Genomic DNA, 21271 nt, shown 5'->3' with positions numbered 1-21271 from the left:
CTTGAGTAAAATTAACATAAACTAATACAGAAATAAATCAAAAGAGGGAGTGAATTACTCTGAAAATCATTTGCACTTAAAAAATATAATCCTATTGACTTCCATAGAAATTAAGTCCAATGGAGAACACTGAAATGAAAATTACCTTTTCATCTACACAAATTATTGGAAAGTAGTTAGAAAAGGTGATTGGTTTACAAACATAAATCCAACACAACCACAAGGCCTGGGAGTATTTTCTAAGAAAGCATGTTCATCCTTTCTAGCACATTATATCTGTACCCTTCCAACAGTCTTGCAGTCAGGCTTTTCTAATCACCCCAGGTACTTTGTCTTGAACAGAAATATTTACAGTTATGAACATTCACACACAAACATATTTTTCATGAGTTACAAATGTGGTTGATCAAGAAACTTGCACTGATATATATATATACATATGCTTTTGTAAAGCATTTACTGCACTGCCACATGGCATTTGGTTTAAAAAAAAAAAACAGTGTACACAAATGCAGAAAGCAAGCTCAGATGTAGATGACACATACCTGAGAGAAGGAAAGGTTATCAATCACATCAGCTCAGGGGAAAGGTTTCATTTGCTTTATAAAATCTGCAGATGTCACAAGGGCCAGGTCAGCACCCACAGAGCAACAGCAGAGCTGCAATCAGAGGATGAAATAATGACCTGTACTGCAGAGGAAGGAAGAGCAGATATCCCTGCTCACAAGCCAGCCAACCCTCCTGCAGCCTTGGCTGAGTGCAGGGGCACAAAGGGCCACAGATCCCAAATTACCACTTGTCAAATGCAAAACTGTCTCGTGGACCAGCTTTGGCCTGGTGATATAAATGAGTAGTGCTTGGAGGAAGCTGAGAAAGAGAGAGTGGTCCCACAGCCACCAGGACCTAAGGCTGCATGCTAAAGAAGGCTTTGGTGGCTTCTAGCTGACAGAGACTGGGCAGGAGCCTGGGGTATCAAAACAGAGGAATACATCCCAAAGGAGAGGAATGTTGGATGGCAGATGATCCAGCCTCATTAACAGCAAGGCCAAAGCCCAGTTTAGTGGCAGCTCTCCCATCTTGTTGATGGATCAGCTGCAGTCCCTTACAGAGATGTTTTTCCAGCCCTGTCCTCACCTTCTGGCCCCACTGCTCAGACCTAAACCATCCCATGTCCTGAGGTGCGCAGGTAGCCTGCCCTTCCCAGACACCCCATCTCCCTCCAACAGTCAAGAAAACCCTGTTGCTGGACCTGCTGTTGGTTGTTTCTGCCCCTCTCCTGCCACTGATGGCACCATGGCTGGGGGCTGGGGGTTTGCCTTGCTATTTGGTCCCTCTCAGCTTCTCAATCCCCTCTCAAAAGTGCCAGAAAAAACAAATGCTCAGGGGCTGCCTTTCCTAGAATTCACTGTTATCAGGAAACACTCAAAGGACCCCAATAAGAGTTCATCCACGGGGAGGTTAAAAGGTGAAGATGTTCCAATTCATACAGACATGATGAGAACATCTGATAATGGAGGGACTATTAATCTGCAAAAGGCATAATGAGAGCTGGAGGCAGATCTGGAGCTGGAGAAATTATTGCTAGCAAAAAGGCACAGGACATCAGCTATGAAGTTAATTGGACATTAGAGCTCTTTTCTGAGAATATGGATTTTCTGTTGCTTAAAATCTTTCTAAACAGTATAAGGCCTAAGAGCTGATTGTCTTTCTAGAAGGTTTTCTACTGCTTACACGGGATTTACAAGCTTCAAGTAATGAGTGAGGTTGCTTCTGCTGTACACAGCATCCAAACAGCCAGAGAAAGCTCACTTTTCCCTTTCCTTCTCTTTTTTCCCTTTTCCTGAGGACAATATGCTCCTCAGGAGGGGAGTGGAAGGCATTCTTTAAGAGTTAAACCCTGCATCACTGTCTGATGTGCATGTCCTTCTTCCTTGCCTGGGATTTGATTGTGCATCTGGCTAAGAATTTTTACTTCTATTTAAAGCCATCAGTAAAGACGTTCCTGACCCACGTGCCACATCCCTGAGTTACCAGCACACGATTTTCAAACTGAGCCTGCAATAAATGGATCTGTGATGACAAAGGCTCGGGAGTAAAATTAACTTAATCTACAGGGAACGGCAGCTGAGCATTTCCCAAACAAAAGGATGGTGCTGGAACAAATACTGACACATTTAAAAGCCAGGGAGAAACAATTCAAGAACACTCTGTGTGTGTTCATTGTACCTGATAAAAGCATGCCTCTCTCCTCATGCTGTTTTAACCAGGCAGCAAAGCACAGAATCCAGACACTTCTCTCCATCAGCTGTCTCTCCTCTGCATGCCTCTGCTTCTGCTCCCCCTGTAACTCTTCTCAGCATGAAGATCACCCTACTGCAGAGGGATCATGCAGGTTTTATTTTAAGGTGAGGGAAGGTGTGAATTCTAGCTCCTTATGAGCTGAGCAAGGGACCTGCTCCCATGGATAATCAGTAATGCCCTCACTGGTGACAGCAGACTGTGTTTCTGGCCCGTATTCCTGGACAAATTGTTTTTTCTTAACAACACCTGAAAAAGCTGTGAAGACTCTGTTGTTTGGGTTTAAAGTTTGGGGTTTGTTTTTTGTTTTGTTTCGGCACCAGTCAGTAAAAAAGCATGATTTTTCCTGCCCCTTAGATTTATTTATTGAATGCCATCCCAGAGCAGAGCTGGAACTGAATGAAGCCTTTAAATGGATCCATAGTTAGCCAAAAAATAGCTCTGAAACATAAAACCTGTGCAATGTCTCTATTATCATTACAAAAGTAGTATCTTGGCTTAAGATAAACATTACAAAAAAAAGAGGGGGTTGACTGGAGTAAAGCAAAAAAAAAAAAGAAACAACAAAAATTTAATTCAGGGCTGAGCTTTGCCCATCTGGGGTTACTTCAGCTTTTCTTCCAAAAATATAACATGCCAGTGTGAAAAGCAAAGGTTGCTTTTTAAAAGAGAAAACAGCAACATGAAAATTAAATATCTGGACAACTTTGGAGCTGATCTTTTTCAAAATGCTGAGGAGATACATGTTTTTAATATCGCTTTTTCTTTTCCCCTCCAGCAGAATCTGTTTCCCAAGTTCGATTGAAATTCACAAGTAATTTCTCTCCTTCCCATGCTCTCAAGAAACCCTCCAGTCTTGTGAATTTGTACGCACCAAACAGACTTGAAAAGACTTAAAATTCATGGCAGTTGCTGCTGTTCAAAGCTGAAACAGTACAAACAGGAAGAACCTGAAAAAAAGAAGGAGAGGGGCTTTTTACATGGCCTGGCAATGATGGGACAAGGGCAACAGTTTTTAACTAAAAGAGGAGAGATTGAGATCAAACGTTAGGACAAAATTCTTTGATCAGAGGGTGATTCAGCCAAACATGAAGCACACCTACGTTTTCTCTCCACTTACCTCTTCCTGAGCCTGCTTCAAACTCAGCTGCTGCAACAGGAGCCCCATCAGCTTGTCCTTAAATGAAGCCTGGTGCCAGCTTGGTGATAGCTCAGTGGTAACGTGGTCCTGCCCTCCAGCAGTGGGGAAGGCTCAGCTCAGGGACCTGAAATAATGGCAGCACTTTGGTGGGTTCTGTGTGTCTGGGCCTTACAGGAGGCAAAACAGGGAAGGCACAGTGGAATTAGGGGAGCACCATGGTAGGTGAGAGCAGACTGGCATACCGGTTGTGCTCCTGTTCCTCTTCCAGTCCTCAGACCTGCTAATTTGCTACTCTGATAGCTGATCACAGAGTTACACAGAAACTCAGCCCAAATCACACAGAACCCCATTCACCATGGCAAACAGCTCGTGGTCTAGGGAATGGTTCTAATTGTTTTATAACCAGGTAGATGAAGAATATACTGAATTTGGAAAGAGCTACTTTGTCAATATTTGGCTACTATGACAAGATTCCAAAGGAAAAGTTGTGCAAATCCTTCATTGTTCCAGTTGCAGCTCAGTTCCATAAATCATTTGCAAAGAGACACCTGGGTCCATCCCATCACCTGGCTTTCCAATCTGCGTGACAGTTACCAAACAAATGCCCCAGGCAATGTAAAAGCTGGCTGGAATAACCTGGTGTTTTCCAAGATTATGACAGAACAGAGAAACTGTTCATCAGCACAACGCCAGCCCTGCTGGCCTTTGCCAGAACAGACTGCAAAGAGTGAGTGGAGGCTCTTTTTAAATGTGCTCGTTTCCAGTGGCAACCAATGGGGAAAAAAAGGACAATCAGATTTAATCAATTGATTTCAATGTGCCGTTTTCAAATAAGTTTTCTTTAAACGATTCAAGAGACAAAAAGAGGGAGAGAAAAGTCAAGCAATAAACTGTAATGAAACTCATTAACTGCCATGAATTGACTGTTTCATACTTTAACTTTGTCAAGGACTGTGAGCTTTTCACAATTCCATCAGATGAGATATTATTTCCAAGGAAAGGCTCAAAACTTAGATGCAGACTCAAATCCTTTCATTTGGGTGCTGATTTCAGATTGGACCCATTTTAACTTCATTTGCAAATAAACAAAATCATTATCTCTGTCAAAAATGCCATCTGCATTTCTCTTAAATAAATCTTTACACATGAACCATCTGTATTTTTACACTGTTGCCAAAAATGACATAAAAACCTTACACCCAAATTGGAAATGCATTGAGGCTGGATGACATTTGCAAAGAATGTCTTCCCAGAATAGCTTTCCACCTAACCTTTAATAAGTGTATTTTCCATATATTTATTATTGTCAGTAGGAGAACATTTTGTTCCAGAATAAATTATTTACGGAATTTCTATGTCTTTGTTGCTCAGGTTTCCTGGTTCAAAGAACCATTCAGAGGCTTTTACACTGTTCACCATGTCACTGCTGTCAAGTGGTACTTTTGCTGAGCTCTCTGTCCTTTTTTTTTCTGGTGTATGAATGCACACTGGGACAGTTTTTCCTTGAAATCTAAAGCGACTGGAAACAGCACCACAGAACATATCCAGCCCACAATCCTCATGCTTGATTTAATTTTTAAATAGATCTAAATCTTTGTGTGTCCTATTCAGATTCCTCAGCTTCCAGTTCAGCATGTCTAGGGCAGATCCTGACTTACTCAGTGTAGAACCAAGACTTTTATTCTCTCTTCCATGCTGCTTCCCTATTTATATTTCTCCATCTTGTATGAATCCTCATGTTCTCTGTGAATTTTGGCTATTCATTAGCAGACAGGCACACATCATTGTACTTACTGCACCTGTGACACAGTGTGTTATTGCACCTTCTTGTTGCAGGAGCTGTAACGTGCTCTGATGCCCCAACATCACAGCATCTGCCTGTCTGTGTGTGAGATATTTCTCCTGGGTTGTTTTACCCCATTCCTGGTCTCTTCCCACTAAGTTCCTTGCCAGGAATGTGAGTAGAAAGGAAGATTCTTGCACTTACATCCTGGGTTTGTTTCGTTTGCTTCCCTCTGGTTCCCCCTGTTCTTTTCTGAGCCCTTCTGGTTCCTGTTTTCTCCCAGGGTTGCTTTGAAGCTGGCTCACAGATCACCTTCCACGTGCAGTCTAACAGTATATTCATTTACAGCTGTCAGGGGAAAGAACACAAAGCAAACAAAGCAGCTGCTCTTGGATGAGAGAAGAACCTGTACCACACTTCCCAAGCCACCACCTTGTGACGAGATTTCACTGGCTGGGAGTTTGCCAGGATAGCCTAAAGTGGGAATAGGCTGTATCCTCCAACCCACACTGTTCTCAGAACCTGAAAACCAGTTCCAGTTCCTCTTTGAAACAGAGGTGTTGTTTCCAGCGTTTGTCAATATGCAGAGCCTTCTCTCAGGGGTTGCATAACTCCTCACATTTAATGAGGAGGTTGCAAAGCTGGTAAACAGGTTGAGGAAGGTACAAGATAACGAGGGAAAGGGCTGACCAAATAAAGATTGCACTGCATTAAGAACGAATGTCAAGGCATCCTTTGAGATTTATTCAGTGGAGCAATGGACCAATCCAGATTTCTGCATTCTCAGGACAGACAGTCATTCTCTGCTGACTGAGGGTGAGAGGTGGTACTGCTAGACATGAAAAATAGGTCAGGAAAACATTAATTATATTGCAGAGTACTGGTAAAAACACCCTTTCAACCATTCATTGCTGGTAAGAGAGCAAGAACAGGAGAACAAAGTTCAAAGCGGATTTTAATGAGATGCCTTGCTTACCGTGCTCTGTCAAACACATGCTATGAAGGAAGCTGTGTTGTCTGCAGCCATGCTCTGCACAGCACTTCGCCTCCTCTCACATGGCAGAAGTTTTTCTGATGGAGAGAGAACCTGGCACAGAAATACAAGTGTGTAACTTGACTCAGAGGAGCTCGGGATACTGTCCCTGCCTTTCCCCACACTGGGCACAGCCAGACTCTGGCCCCAGGCAGAGGTCATCTATTATTTGGAGAAAATGCTCTGTAATTTGTTTGGGATTGTGCCAAAGCATATCTTTCAAATCCAATGCAGTTTGCCACAAAGCAGACAAGCCCAAAGGAAAATCCAGGTGTTAGAGCTGGATCTCAAGGGACAGGACTGAGACGTGCAAGGCCACAGCACTGGCAGAACACTGCTCTAGCAATAAGATTTCTGGCTGAATCCTGCCTTCTTCTCTCATGCTAAATAATATTTCAGTCTGAGGAGGAATGACTGCTATTCATTTTGTATGATTAAACAACAGATCAATAAGAGGCAACTATGATTCATTCAATAATTGAAGACAGATTAGATTAAAAGCATCATTCTGAGTCTGCCCTAAAGAACAAAATTAAAAGATAAAAGTAGATGTCTAGGAAGATATAAAACCACAACAGTTTTCCTCCCTTTTGTCCTTTTCTGTCTCATTAAAAATTACAAATGGTTTTATTATCCCGTGTTCATAAGACGAGTATCATGACAGTAAAGAGCAATGCCATATTTTTAATGAAATTCAGACAAGTGTAAGCATACAAAAGGGAAACAAAGCAAACTTTTGTGAGAAGACTGTTATACTCTGCATAAGCCTCAAAACATCGCTGCCCCAGTCACTAAAACGAGATTTAGCAGGTCAGAAGGCCGGTCTCCAGAGTATTTTACAGCTTTGAATTTTGCAAACCATAAACCAGATTTGCTGTTCTTCTCATGTGCTGCCCCTCAGCCAAGCCTGTTGCTAAATCCCCTGGATAACAATTCATCAGGGACTCGAAGTCATTGCGGCTTTTGCTTGTTGGAGCGATTATCAAACACACGCCCTGCCAATCCACGGACTGCTCAGAGTCTGGGGCTCACAGCAGATGGAGAACCCTTGCTGGAAATATCTGGGGCTTGATGAGTCTGACTGCCATCCCAAACAGGGGACCAGCCACTGGTTTGCAGGTGGGCTGTGCGACCAGAGCAGGCTGGGGGCTTTCTGCCTCGAAAGTCAGGAGATTGCTCCACAACTGCCCTCGATCTTCTCAGCACCACCCAACTCATTGCCACAGGACAGAGCATACTGAGAGAGGAACATGCCAGTGGATATTTCTGAATTATAATAATTTAACTCCAGCTGTTTTCATTATCCCCTGATGGGGACAGAAACCAAACACAGTCAACTCTGAATGTAATGAAAGGCATTCTTCTGGTTCGTGGCAATGACTTTTAAAATGTGTCTCGCGCTGCAGCACAGAAATATTAAAAAAGTGCCTGCTTGCTTCTGTGAAGAGCCAAGTATTGTGCAACACAATATTAAATTTCAGTAATTAATTACATGCTGCCAAATTCAGCTGCATAACCTGTGGTTTTCCTGAAATGCTAGCAGTTGTTTCAGCTAGTTTCTTTAGCTCTGCCTCAAAGCCCATTAAAATTTATTAATATCTCTCTATTGGTTTCAAGTGGTCTTAAATCAGATCCTCAGTGTTAGGGGATTGCTGGCAAAAAGAGAAAAAAAAAAAAAAAAGGACAAAGTCTTAATTGCAGAGGAATAGAAATGGGATCTTTGGAGTACATCATTCATTAAAGTATCAGTGTCCAATGAAGAACAAATTAAGTTACTACTGCAAAGAGAGAAGATATAGGAAAAATCATCTCTGGAGCTTTGAACAGTCTGAGGATTTTCTATTAGCTTTGCTGTCCAAAGCCCACTGGAACTGTAGAACTGGAAATGTCTTCTCTTTTTCCTGAAACCTAAAGTAAAATTATATCTCATCAAAGTGTTCTGCAGACGGTAGAGTTTTTCTGAACAGTGATTTCAGGAGAGAACTGATATATTTTAATTAAAAAACCTATATAAGGGATAGGGTGCTTTATGGGAATCAAACCTTGGCTTCTTTATGCTTCCAGTCTCCTATCAGGAAAAGCAGCAGCTAGACATGGAATAATCCACAGTCCAAAGAATCTGATCCTGCTGCTATAACCACACCTGGAGAACCAGGAAAATCTGTAAAAGAATCCCAGAAAAATTATATAATCCCTAATCTCATCTATATAACCACTAATCATTTAAAAATTTGAAATTACACAACGCCAGAGGAGTTACTTTTGAGCTAAAGAAACAAAACCCAGCAGCCCTGGTAACTGCAGGGGACTCGTGTCTCTGGAGCCTGGACTGCTGGGAGCTCCAGCAGGAGCTGCCTCTGTGCTCTATTCCCCCTTCCACCAGTTCTTCATCACACAAGTGAGGCAAGAACCTCGGGGCTCTCTCTGCTGCCTCACCTCAGATATTCTGGGAGATACCCTGGTCTGGGAAGCAACTGCTCTGTACTTTAAACAGAGACCACACCCTCCATCAAACGAGCAACCCCGAATAAAAGCCATGCTAAGTCACTTTTAATTGAGGTGTTGACTTTAAATATGGAACTTGGACAGGCACTAACAGATATCCAGATACCTGAGCAAACTGCTCCAGGCTGCAGGACCTCTCTATTGCAATCAGCAGGTGCTGCTGTGAGCCTGGGGAGCCTGCACACACACCCCTGGGGTCCCTGTGCCTGTGCCTGGCTGAGCATGAGGGATGCAAGCAGCTCAGTGAATCCTGCCTGGCACAACAGCTATGGGCAGCCCAAGTCCAATTTTGTTTCCTCTGTCTTCTCTCCTATGGGAGTAAACCCTCCCCTCCTGGACAGAGTGGAAACAGCTGTTAAAAAGTGCAGAAGCACTGGCACTGGGGAGGGGTTCCAGAGAAAAACAGAATCAGAAAGGATTCCTGGAAGCTGAGGAGAAAGCACAGAAGTTATGGGTGATTTTTGACTTCTTGGATCACTGAGACTTGCTGCCAAAATTCCTTCAGAACGAGCAAGAGAAAAAAAACCTCATTTTATTGTTTTGATTAAGACATGAATGGCTGGATTTGGAACACTTTTCAAAAAGCCCAGGGGTCTGTGGCCTTTTCTGGCACAAACCCATGACTAATGCACGTGATTCAAGCCCTGAGATGGGTGTGGGAGTTACAGGGGTCTCTCCACAGAGCAGGGAAAGGATTTGTTTGGAGGGCGAGGGGTTGCTGGACCAGAAGACCCCACCTCCTTGAAGAGGTGGGAGAAGTGACACCTGTAAGGAGAATGAGATGCCAGAGAGGGGCTGCTGAAATCCTTTAAACTCTGCTAGGCTGGACATGGCTGAGCAGGCAGAATTCAACAGTTAAAGTGTTGTATTGAGCTTCTTGATGAGAACTTCCCCCGGTACTAATCTTACCTGTGGCTTTATGATAAAATACACCAGAGCCTAACTCAGAGATGGAACAGAGCTGACCTTGGCCATGACCAGGCTTTGAGAGCAGGAATTGCAATTGATTGTGCCTCTTGGATTGATTAAACATCACAGCACCTTAGCAAGCAGAAAATCAAAAAATGGTACAATTTCACATTATATAGAAGATATACACTCGTTTTTAAAAGTTGTCTCACACCTTGGAATTGGTAGGACACACTGAGATGATAAACTCTGTCTGCTGCCTGAGATGTTAAAAGTGTCCTTGTGGGTCAGGTGGCTCCATCAATCTAAACAATCAAACCTGCCAATCAAGTGCCATAAATCTGTAAAATAATCCTCCTTGAGGTTAGAATTTATCAGCTGCAGGTTTGTCTGAACTAGGCCTAGCCTCTCTCACCATCTAATAGCTTACTACATACATGCAGCCTCAGAACACCAAAACCATAAATAACTCTTTCCCAAATCAGTGATAATCTACATATTTGAGTCAAACGTTTTCTCCTGCAGTTGGGAAGGGAAGGGATTAACCTTTCCTTATGCCAGGAGTTTGCCTGCCTGGAAGAAGACAGCACAGGTCCAATAAATGATGTGCTTGGTGCAGCACCAGCCACGTGGGAGTTGAGAGCCAACTTTACTGATATTCACCCAAGGCAGTAACTCCTGTCACAGCCCAGATGCCCATGAACCAAATAAAACAAGAAAGCAAGTTTGCCCTTCAGCTCCTGTGTGCATTCATAACTCACACAGGCAGAATTCCCCCCCTGCAGATGGGAACACATTTCCAAGCTGGCACCTGCAGCAGCCTGCAGTGATAGCTCATGGAGAGGTTATTGCAGCTTTGGAATGGAAACATGGATGGTCATTAGCAAAGCCAGCACAAGCACAGCCATTGACAAGGACTGCTATAAACCATCCAGGCTGGGAGGAGAACCTTGATACAGAGGTTCTTCCCAACACACCATTGCAGATTCTGGGTGGAGGGGATGGACTTGCTCAATGAAAGCCTCTTCTAATAGCAGTGTGGAGAGTGTGACTTCACAGCTATTGTACAATGGGCTCCCAAACCCTTTACGTAATGTGCTTTCATGGAAAGTGCACCATATTGCACTTTCCAGCCCCTGCTCAGGGATTCTGTGCTGAGGTCAAACAATTAAAAGTGTACCTCAGGCTTCCTCATTCAGCCTTGATAAAGTCCTATCCCCAATGACACCAGTTTTTAGAGCAACTTTTATTTTGTAATTAATTGCTCTGTTCATAGAACATAGCTGGTAGTGCAAATTACAGTTTTGGGGGTGGAGCTATTTTGAAAATCAGCCAATATTCAATAGTAATTTTTTTTTATTTTATTTGAAGTCTGCAATTTACCTATTTCTGCTTTTAAATCACACAAGTCTTCACTTGTCTGATGCAGCAACTGGAGCTTTTCTGTTGTTCAAGTTAATCTCAGAAACTCAGGTAATCAAGTTCCCACAGGACTGGGTACAGCCAAGGAACTCTACAAAGATGGTTTAAAGGCATCATGCTGATCTATTATATAATCCAGGCTGTCAGGAGCTCAGACATTAAATCAAGAAGAGAAGTCACTAAGACTTTAGCAGCTTGTTAAAGTTAATCCAGTACATAAACAAATGTCCCAGATGTGAACTCTTATGCACAATTCAAATCTTCTGTATTGCAAACCCAATAAAAAGCACTGAAACACATCTATCTTGAGCGTTTCACACAGTGTAAGAAACCCAGATAAACACCTCTAATGACTTACAGTGGTTACAGACTCATAATGACTCTAATGGTTCTGTAACAACAGCGTCCCAGTGACACTGAGCATTATTTGTAACAGAATGATGTAACCAGGTTGTCTGGTTAATATCTGCAGTGTCATTTCTTCACCTCACACCCCTCTTGGAACACAGGCAGGCTTTATGGGACTGCCTGTTTGTTTGGGACACTCTGGAGCCTGCCTGGCAAGCTGCTGAACACCCACAGGCTCCACTGTGGTTCCCAGGGCTGCATCACTCCTTGCAAGGTTCACTCTCAGTCTCCTCATTTCTGTTTTCCTCCCTCAGTTTCCATTTGGCAGTGGAGCCATTGCCATACGAGAAGGGCAAGAAATTAAAAAAGAATAAGAAGCTGAAAAAGCAAAGTCTGTGTCATCTCCAATGCCTCCTTTCTCTACTTTGTTCTTTCTGTAACTTCCTAATCCCACTGCCCAAAGGAAATCACAAAAACCACATTAGCAGTCAATCCCTCCATCCGAGTTCTGCAGGAGCAGAGCCTGTTGTCACAGGGGCAGCACCTCTCCAGGTACAAGCCACTGTTTTCCAATGATTTTATGGCCAGAGAGCACCTGTGCTTCTGAAGAGGATGCTTTTTAAACCAAGAGCTCAAACACTGCTCCTCACCCAGAGAGGCTGTGGCTGCCCCTGGATCCCTGGGAGTGTCCAAGGCCAGGTTGGACAGGGCTTGGAGCACCCTGGGCTGGTGGAAGGTGTCCCTGCCTGTGGCAGGGGGTGGCACTGGGTGGTCTTTCAGGTCCCTCCCAACCCAAACCAGTCTGTGACTCACAGTTCAGTTGTGCTTCTGCTCCTGGACTCCTGGTTCACTTTGCTGGTTGGTTTAGCTGAACATTGTTGTTTCTGAGATTCTCTCCCAGCGTGGATCTTCCCAGCCTGCAGAGTAACATCCCAGCTCTCTCTTTTTAGGTGAATACTCCACCATGCACGTGCCTTTGGACTGGGCCTCTCACAGCACTCGTTCTGCAATCAGCTTTACAATAAACATCCTTGTCAGTCTGGAAGGGAAGAACAATCCTCTGAAAGCCAAGGCAGATGACCAAGTTACGAGGTTTGATTGCTACCTGATTTGCAACAGGTTTTGACACAAGCAGTTAATCCCTCAGGCCACTTGTTACACCTCTTAAAATGCTGTAGCCCCAGCTGTCCCTCAGCTATTGCCATAATCTCTGATTCCTACCAACAACTTCGCAGACCCAGCAAGGCTGAGTTTGAGGTCCAGGGATTCAAGGTAGTGGGGCCACCTCTAGAGAGTTCAGTACTTGTGAAGCTGTGAAACCACTGAAATGCTGGGTCAGGAGGCAGAGTTAAATCACCTCAGGCAAAGCACTCACTAGTAAGGAAAACAATACTCTGAAGATAAAATACCCCAGATAAGACGAAAACATAAACGTAGGTAGATGAATCCAATCCAGCCTTGCGCGTCAGGGCTGTATTAACAAGGTTTCTTTCAGCAGATCAAAGCACATTGATCCTTCTGAGTCCTTACAGAGAGAAGGAAAGTGATTCTCATTAGGTAAGAGAACAGCAATAGAAGTCCTGCTTGCATTTCTCTGTCTAAATTCCTCACCATTTTCAAGTATTTTGAGACAGAAGTTCATAATCCTCGCTGCAGGACTCTAAAAAACTTGTCTTGCTGCTATTTCTTCCTAAAAACCCTTTAGCTCTCAGTATCCTTTAACACCAGTAAAATTAAAACCCTAAAAGTAAAGTTATTCCAAAACTTTGCTCCACTTGGAGTTAAAATACATCAGTGGCTTCATTATACCCTCCTTGAGTGCCCATGTGAGGTCACCAAAGGAGAATTAAAATAGGTCTCTCCAAATAGATATCAGTGTCTGTTTATTTAGAATATATTGGACCAGTGCTATCTGTTGATAATTATATCAGCACACTGGACTCATGTTTGCAAGGTCGTCTGAAAGTTGGTTTTAATAATGAAAAAAAAATTATCAGGACTCTGACAATGCACTGGAAAAGTACTTTAGCTGCTCTGCCAGCTTTTTGGGGTAATTGCAGCTCCCCTGTAATAAATGTGCAGATATTTTGCTCTCAGTTATACTATGAGCTAAAACAGTCATTTTGGACTTGTAATTATTTATTCCAGGAGTGATTTTGAAAAACCCAGGATACAAAGGGCTGTACAAATATCAGAACAAAACACATCCTTGAGCGCTGCAGTAAATGAGATATTAAATAAATACCCTGAGAGGCATGTTGAAACACCTAAAGGAACTGCTCAGGAAGTTAGGCACCTTTCTGTTAAATCACCCCAGTAATACAAACCCTGTCATGTTCACAGCTCCCCAAAGCCCTCCTTACATATGATAATAGAAGTCTGACTAGTCTAACATTGTCATTTTAATTAAAAGCTCTGTTCCTCCTGACAGGAGCAAGTCAAAGAAAATGCAGTGGGGATCCCACTACAGCCTCATGAAAAAATATGAATACTTTCCTCTATGAAATGGCAAACTGCTGTCATAGCTTAGGGATTGGTCTGGCCAATGCCCCATTTGTAAACATCCATAGTTCATCCTCAAAAATAGAATTTAGTGGCTGATTCACTTTCTTGACATGAAAAAAACAGCCACGAATCCTTTGCCACCCCTCAGAGAGCTCTCATTTTTCCCCCCTAAAAGATTTTTCATCCATAGCTTTCCAAGGTTTCCAGCATTAAAAAATCTACTGTACCTGCCAAACTTTAGTTTGAAATTTGTTTTTAGAATTTCATTCTGCCAGAAACTGTCCTGTTTTATCCAAAGTGTGAGTTGCCCATTAAAGAGAAAATCCAGTTTCCACCCTGGTCCATTAAGCTCCATGACTGTGCAGGGTATAGTGGTTTGAGTCCATTTCCCTACATATTTTAAGCAGATCACACTGTGGTCACACTCATCCCCACCAGCTGGATCACAGCCTTCTACAGCACACTCCACTCCTTGGCAGACCTGCAGAACTCCCTTAACAGTCACAAAATCCACTTTGTACCTATTTAAAAAATTAAAATTGGAGCATTGGAGTCTCTTCAGGTGCCTTCTTCTTATCAAACCGAGCAGTTCAATTGTCTTCTGCGTGCTCAGGTGGACCTAACAGGTCCCAGGTGTAACACACTCTCACTGTCGTGCACCAGTGGGTCAAAAACACTCTCCAGGGAGGTCATCAATGCTCAGGGATCTGCTCAGATGACAACAGCAGAGATCAGCAGCAACCCTTGCTAAGAGAGGTGATAACCATAATAGTTTTGTAATAAACTCCTCAATCTGCAGAGGACAAAGGACAACTAACACCCTGTGATATTTTTGCTACTTTGAAAATAAGGACATGCACACACTGCTGATGCTGTGGTGAAGAACCACAGAATCAATTAGCTTGGAAAAGACCTCTGGGATCATCAATTCCAACCTGCAAGAGAACAGTTCCTTCCCAAAACCCTGCAGAGGAGAAGCGAAGAGGAAAGGCAAACCTCCGCAGCAAAGCTGGTTTAAAAGATTAAAAATATAATTTAAAACATTAAAAACAGAGAAAGTATTAAAACTCTGCATCAGTGTTTAAAAATTAAGTCTTCATTGCTAAGAGGGGAGGAGTAATTTTTCAGGAACGCTCAGAGATGTGCATGACACTCACAAAACACATTTAGGGGTTTCACTTGTTTAACCCAGTTTGTTAAGTTTGTTAAACAAAGTCCCCGAGGTTTGCAAACACACTAAGAGAGTCTGAAATTGAGTGTTTTGTTGTTATGTAGAACTACTTATTTTTAAACATCATTTCAATAACAACTCAAATTTAGAAGTAGGAAAGAAAAATGAAGAGATACAGACACACCTCTCTTTCCTAGTGCAAGCTACAGGAAAAGAACCACCAGCACCTTCCCCTTGTCCCCTGAGCTGTTTCCCATTAGCTCTCCAGAGACAATCATGCTCTTTATCTTTATTAATTCTTTTCCTTTGTTGTTACAAATTCAAACTTTTTTATTCCACGCTGATTTCAGACGTTAACCACCCCAAACCTCTTCCCACAGATTGTTACTTTCCTTGGTCCACTGTAAAACTCCTGAATAAAATAGTTAAGGAAAAAAACTCCCATAATAATAACAATAATGGAAAATTAATTAAGATAGCATAAATAGTCATATACTGCTATGCATAGTTATGAAATGAGTTCAGCATACAGGCTGGGATTCTGTGGGGATGCAGCTCTCCTGCCTGCCTTTGATCAGCTTTCCCTGAGGGGTTTAAAGTGGATAGATCAGTTTCTCCATCAAATGTTTTTTTCAGTAAACACTCAGTTTCTTGTAATGGAACTTAAGCCTGAATGAAATGCAAACCAAATTATGCTCATGAGATTAAAGACCTATTTTCCTCTCTCAGCCCTCTCCACCACTCCATCTCTATCTGAAATGCAAAACTGCCCTCCCTCAGTGAGCAAGCCCTGAGAGGTGACTGCCAGAGGGCTCATTGATGAGGGGTGTGATGAATTTACGAGCAGGCAGCAGTCCTGGTGTCCAGGAGCCAAGGAACCAATTGCCAGGCTTGCTCACAGTCCAGGAGCACAAGTGTGGAAGTCACCACCAGAACAAGGTGTTTCAATCTTCGCATTTGAATTCTGCTCACATCTTCAAGGGAGAACAAGACAAGTCCCATAAAGCTGTGCTGCCTCTTGTTTGGGAATGCACAAAACCTGACACACAACTGCAAGAAATCCATGCACTTCAGCACCTCGAGTGACTGTTCCTCTCTCTCCAGAGAAGAGACCACAGGAGGTAGGAGTAGAGTACACTTTGCCTTCTGTTATTCCATCAATCTTGCTTGATCCAGCAGTTATGGAGACTCCCAGAAATGAGGCCTGGGACTGCAAACACTGTGCAAGAGAATATCTGTTTTTACCTTGACAGCATTAAGAACTAAGGCGTTTTGGTGGGAAGAGAGAACAGAAATCCTTGGGATTATCCAGAGACTAATTTTTGGGCTTGGGAAAAACAGACTTGGAGAAGTAGCTAGGAAATATTTCAGCAACACTATTAAGCCTTTCAGAGCAGTCCCAGCCAAATATAGATGTTTTTAAAATACCACCAGGGATGGTGAATCCACTAATGTTCTGGGCAGCCTGTCCCAGTGCTTGACAGCTCTTCTGGCAAAGAAATTTTTCCTGCTATCCAGTCCAAACCTCCCTTGGCACAACTTGGGGCCATTTCCTCTTGTCCTCTCACTTGTAACTTGGGAGAAGAGACCAACCCCCAGCTGGCTACAGATTCCTTTCAGGTGGCTGTGGCAGCCAGTGATAGAGCACTTTTTTTGCATTATAGATCCTCTGCATGCACTGTTGGTACAGCCAGTACTCACTGGCAGAATAATAACACAGCCAGCCAGGAAAAGCAATATCTGAGAGTTGCAGGTGCAATAGGAAAGCTACTGAAGTTTGAAATTAGTACTGCATTCAATCACTTGAGCCCCAAGAGAGCACTGAATTCATGAGTTTCTGCTTTCAAGAGACCTGTTAATGAAAATGAAGGTTACATGGTTGGAAGCAGCTCAGTGATAAACAAATTAGGATTTATTACATGGTGTCTAATTTGCAGCCACCTATGAATGCCAGAACATGGGAGGTTGCAGAGTGACCAAAGGGGACGAGTTCTCTCTGCATGGCAAAGTGTACTGGACCCACAGACCCTCCTCTCCTCTGCCTCCAGCACCCTCACCTCCAGCCAGAAGGTAATTTTAACCCTTGAAACAGCAGGTGATTTCAGTTGTGTGTCTACAGTGTGCACAACCTGAGGATTTGACCTTTCTTACCTCATTCAGCAAGTTTCCCCTGTCCCGGCACAGCACCATCACACCTGCCCTGGTCAGGCTGCTTTCAGGGGCTGCAGAGTGCAGACCACACAAAACTTCCTCAGGAAACTGGGCCAGATTTAGTGGAGCAGGAATGGGTGCCCGGCCCCAGGCAGCTGCCACTCTGAAAACAGCTGCATGCTCTCTGATTTTGGGCAGCAGAGCATTGCAGCCTGGCACAGCTCGAGGGGAACAGCAACCTCTGCAAGGGCTGCACCTCTGGGACCAGGGGTAAGGGTGGACAGCCCTGTCCTCCTCCAGCAACACCAGCCAGCAGAGCTGAGCCCCTGCACCAGGGCAGCACTCAAATCCAGAGCAGCCCAGCACGAGGAAATGTTCTCCCTGTGGAAAAGGGGGAAACAGAGAGCCAGCTGAGACTTCCCTGCAGGTTCCAACATCACCATGCTTGTTTTAACAAATGCTTTCACCATCACTGCCCCACCAACAGCCACTTTTGCACTATCTCCATCATCTTTCTTACAGAATTTCCTAAATCTCTAATGGACAAAACCCATTCCTAGGTCCAGGCTTAGCACTGCAAGCTTCTACTTCTCCCAGCAGTCAGGATTTGTTATAGTTAGGCTTACCTCATATTTCAGGATATTTATTTTTTAAATGAACCCAGCAGGTGGTGTGAAAATAATTAGGAATAGCATATGGTTTCATTCCACCAGTTTGGCTCTGTGATGGCCAGAAGCTGATTGTACCCACTCTACAGAAAACCTTCTTCCAGCACAGCTATTGGGAGCCACAGCAACAGAAACTCAGCATTCTTGTCCAAAATGCTCTTGGTGCCCAGCCAGGCAGGCACCCACATATATATATATATATATATATATATATATATATAATAACTGAATAACTGAAGCACTGGGGGTAGGTCTTGAAACCCCTCTTTGTAACACCCTTCAGGCTCAGCACACAGAAGAGAGCTCTGTGTGGGAGTTCTTCTATTTGCAGACTCGATTATAGAGTTAAAAATCTAAGGCAGAAACACCCCAGACCCTCCTCAAAGTATGGGTGGACAATTAAATAACCCCAAGAAGTCTGCCAGGAAGCAGACTCGTCACGTGGAGCACCCTGCTGCCTTATTCCACTTTCATCTCAAATAAAGCTGCAGGTACATTTAATTATCTAACTGAATAGCTTAATGATAAATTCCATTCCATCTCTGACAGCTGAGTAATTCAGGAGAATTCTAATAGGGAATAATAAAACAGACTTTTAAAAAATTCACTTTGATTCCATGTCATCTTTCATTAAAGTCCGTCCTGGAAGGCTCCACGTCATAAAGGTCACTGAAAGATGTTGGCAGATTCATCCACTAACATTTAAGTTTAAAAAAAAGAAACTACACAGGTCCAGTTTCAATGCATTAAGGTATTTTTGAAGGAAACCGCATGCCATGGCCAGGGTATCCCCATATATTAGTTTGAAATGCAAAAATCACCTAGGGTAAACTGTAAGATAAATACTTCTATTTTTACAATTACACTTCCAATAAATTTGCTTCAGCCAAAGTAAAACAGTGTTGTTTTCCAATTAGTCCTAAAGCTTCATAAATGGTCAATTTTTCAGGGTTTAGGGATGAACTTTGGAAAACAGTTCACCTCCAAACAAATCAGGCTAGACATTTTTTTCAGCACTGAGACAAGCAAACAATAGCATTCTGCTTGGAGTCAGCCCACAAAATTGTTTGACTTGAAAGGTCATTAAAACCCATTTACTAATGTTCACTGTGAGATCAAAGTTTAAATAAGGGAAACTGTTCAATAAAAAGTCAGAGTTTCAAATTAAAATCAAGTTAGTGCTTCTAAATAAGAAAGTAATTATTTTTTGCCCTTGACTGAAACAATTCACTAACCTTTCTCCAAAATTCTCAGCACACATTCATTTTTTTGGGGGAGTTCCCTGTATTTAACCCTTCACCAGACCAAGTTAAAACCACTTTCAGAGACTTTTCTCACTATTCTCTGAAATCATTGGTCAAATATCACCAAAACTGAAGGGATCACATGAGTGTGGCCACTGACCTCAACCAAAATGCAACAGGTTTCTCATTTCATAGCAGTCCCCCTCATTTCAAACAGCCATGACAGGTTGGTGGAACATCTCCTGGGATGTTTCCTGCAGCAGAGGGGAGGGAAATGAGGAGCCCAGGGCTCCACCCTGCCCCCAGCTCTCAGCCAGAAGCTTTTCTCTGGTTTTTGCAGCCCCAAAGAAGCCAGTGGGGTCTCCTGCAGCCACTGAACAGATTATAAAAATATCCAGCTGCTTGCTGCTCAGTAGGGTTGTTACAGAGATAATCTAGCAGGGGTGCACTCCTGGCTGACAATACGGGATTACAAGCACCCATAAAAATAAATGAATATATTTTAAATGATTTTACAAAGACAACATGGGAAATATCCACTGCACCTGCTCTCATGGAATGGGACTGCACTGAGCAAACCTGTTCTGGAATCACAGTTTCAGTCTAAATGAATTAGTACCTAAATTTATTACCTTCCTAGTCCAGACTGGACAGAACCAGAGCTGCAACCCCTTGGGGAAATTCGTCATCCCCAATCATCTCATCAGCCAAAAGTAAGACAGAGTGCAGATCTCAAACCAAATGCAGCTGTACAGCATCCTAAGAACTGGTTTGTGCCTGACTCCAGAAACACTCACTCTCCTGTTTCCTGATGAAGCAAGTTCCCAGCAGCTAGACAAGCCCTGGCTAATTTCCTGCTGCTGTGAAAACTGACTCCATATCCACTGGCCTGCTGAAAATGTATTTGTGGCAACAAACTGTCCTTGTGACAACCCAGAGCCAGAGAAGGCCATTTACAAAGAGTAATGATTCAGTGTAAAAATGAAAGCAAACCTTGCACTGAATTTGCGTAATTTGGGGCTTGGGGATTTTCAGCCCGTTCCAAGAAGCAAGATTCCCTGTAAATTCCAGCTCAGACAAGATTCCTCACCATCAGTGCCATCCGAAAGCAGGATTAGAAGCAAAACAATCTCTGGAAAGCGAGGTTATCCATCAGCATTCCCTGCTCACACTCACACTCTGGTGGTTTCCAAATCCCAACCTTACCTTCCTCCCCAGCAGAGCCAGGCACAGCCAGCAGGAGAGGGCTGGGGGCCATTTACCACTCTGGAGTTGTCCCTCTGGCTTCTCCCTGGGCTGGAGGAGGGTGCAAGCTGCCCAACCCTCGAGCAAGGACAGGGCACGAGCCCCCCTGTGCAGGAGGGGCAGTGCAATAGGGGGGGACTGGGCAAGAGCCCCTGCAGGGGTGGGAGACCCAGAAACCCCCCACCCCACCTCCCACCCATAGCCCCAAGGGGGAACTCTTCCTCCCTGAGCTTCCCACAGCTGGGTGCCACCATCAGATGCTCCAGATGCTTCCCAGAGGGAAAACAAAGGAGCACTGTGTGCTGGGGCAGCGTCACATCATCCACCTGCACGTCACAGGGAAGGGATCAGTGGTGTTTTATGCACCCTTGCACCACCTCCTTCCCACTGACTCGTCATGGCTCTGGTGCCAAATCAGGGAAAAAGGTTCTTTGCATGCAAGATACCCCAGGTGACGTGTAAAAGCAAGAGAAGAGAGCACCCAGGGCAGCCAGGCAACTGGAAACTCCACCAAAAAATGCAGAAGGAATGAGGGGATAAAATGAGATTCAAAGCAAAAGAATAAACCCGCACAACTTGTCTTTGTGGGATTTACAAAAATGAAAGATTTGTCTCGCTTTCAGACTCTGAGATATTCCTCACTGCCAGTGTTTGTAAAAAACAATGTTTGTTTTTAAATAAGGCTAGGGTTTTTTTTTTCCAATGCCTGCATATCCAGGCATACACTTTAATGTGAGATATTTTCCCCAGGCTTTGTGAACTTGGGCCATCACCTCAGAATCAGGGAGCAGCTCAGTATCTCACGTCCCTCAACATGAAAATGCATCTCACACATGAAAGGCAGCAGC

The sequence above is a fragment of the Empidonax traillii genome, unplaced genomic scaffold, assembly GCF_003031625.1.
Source record: "Empidonax traillii isolate 1590-97213 ecotype Southwest subspecies unplaced genomic scaffold, ASM303162v1 scaffold525:size621053, whole genome shotgun sequence".
Taxonomy (NCBI): Eukaryota; Metazoa; Chordata; class Aves; order Passeriformes; family Tyrannidae; genus Empidonax; species Empidonax traillii.
This window is presented reverse-complemented; position numbering follows the sequence as displayed.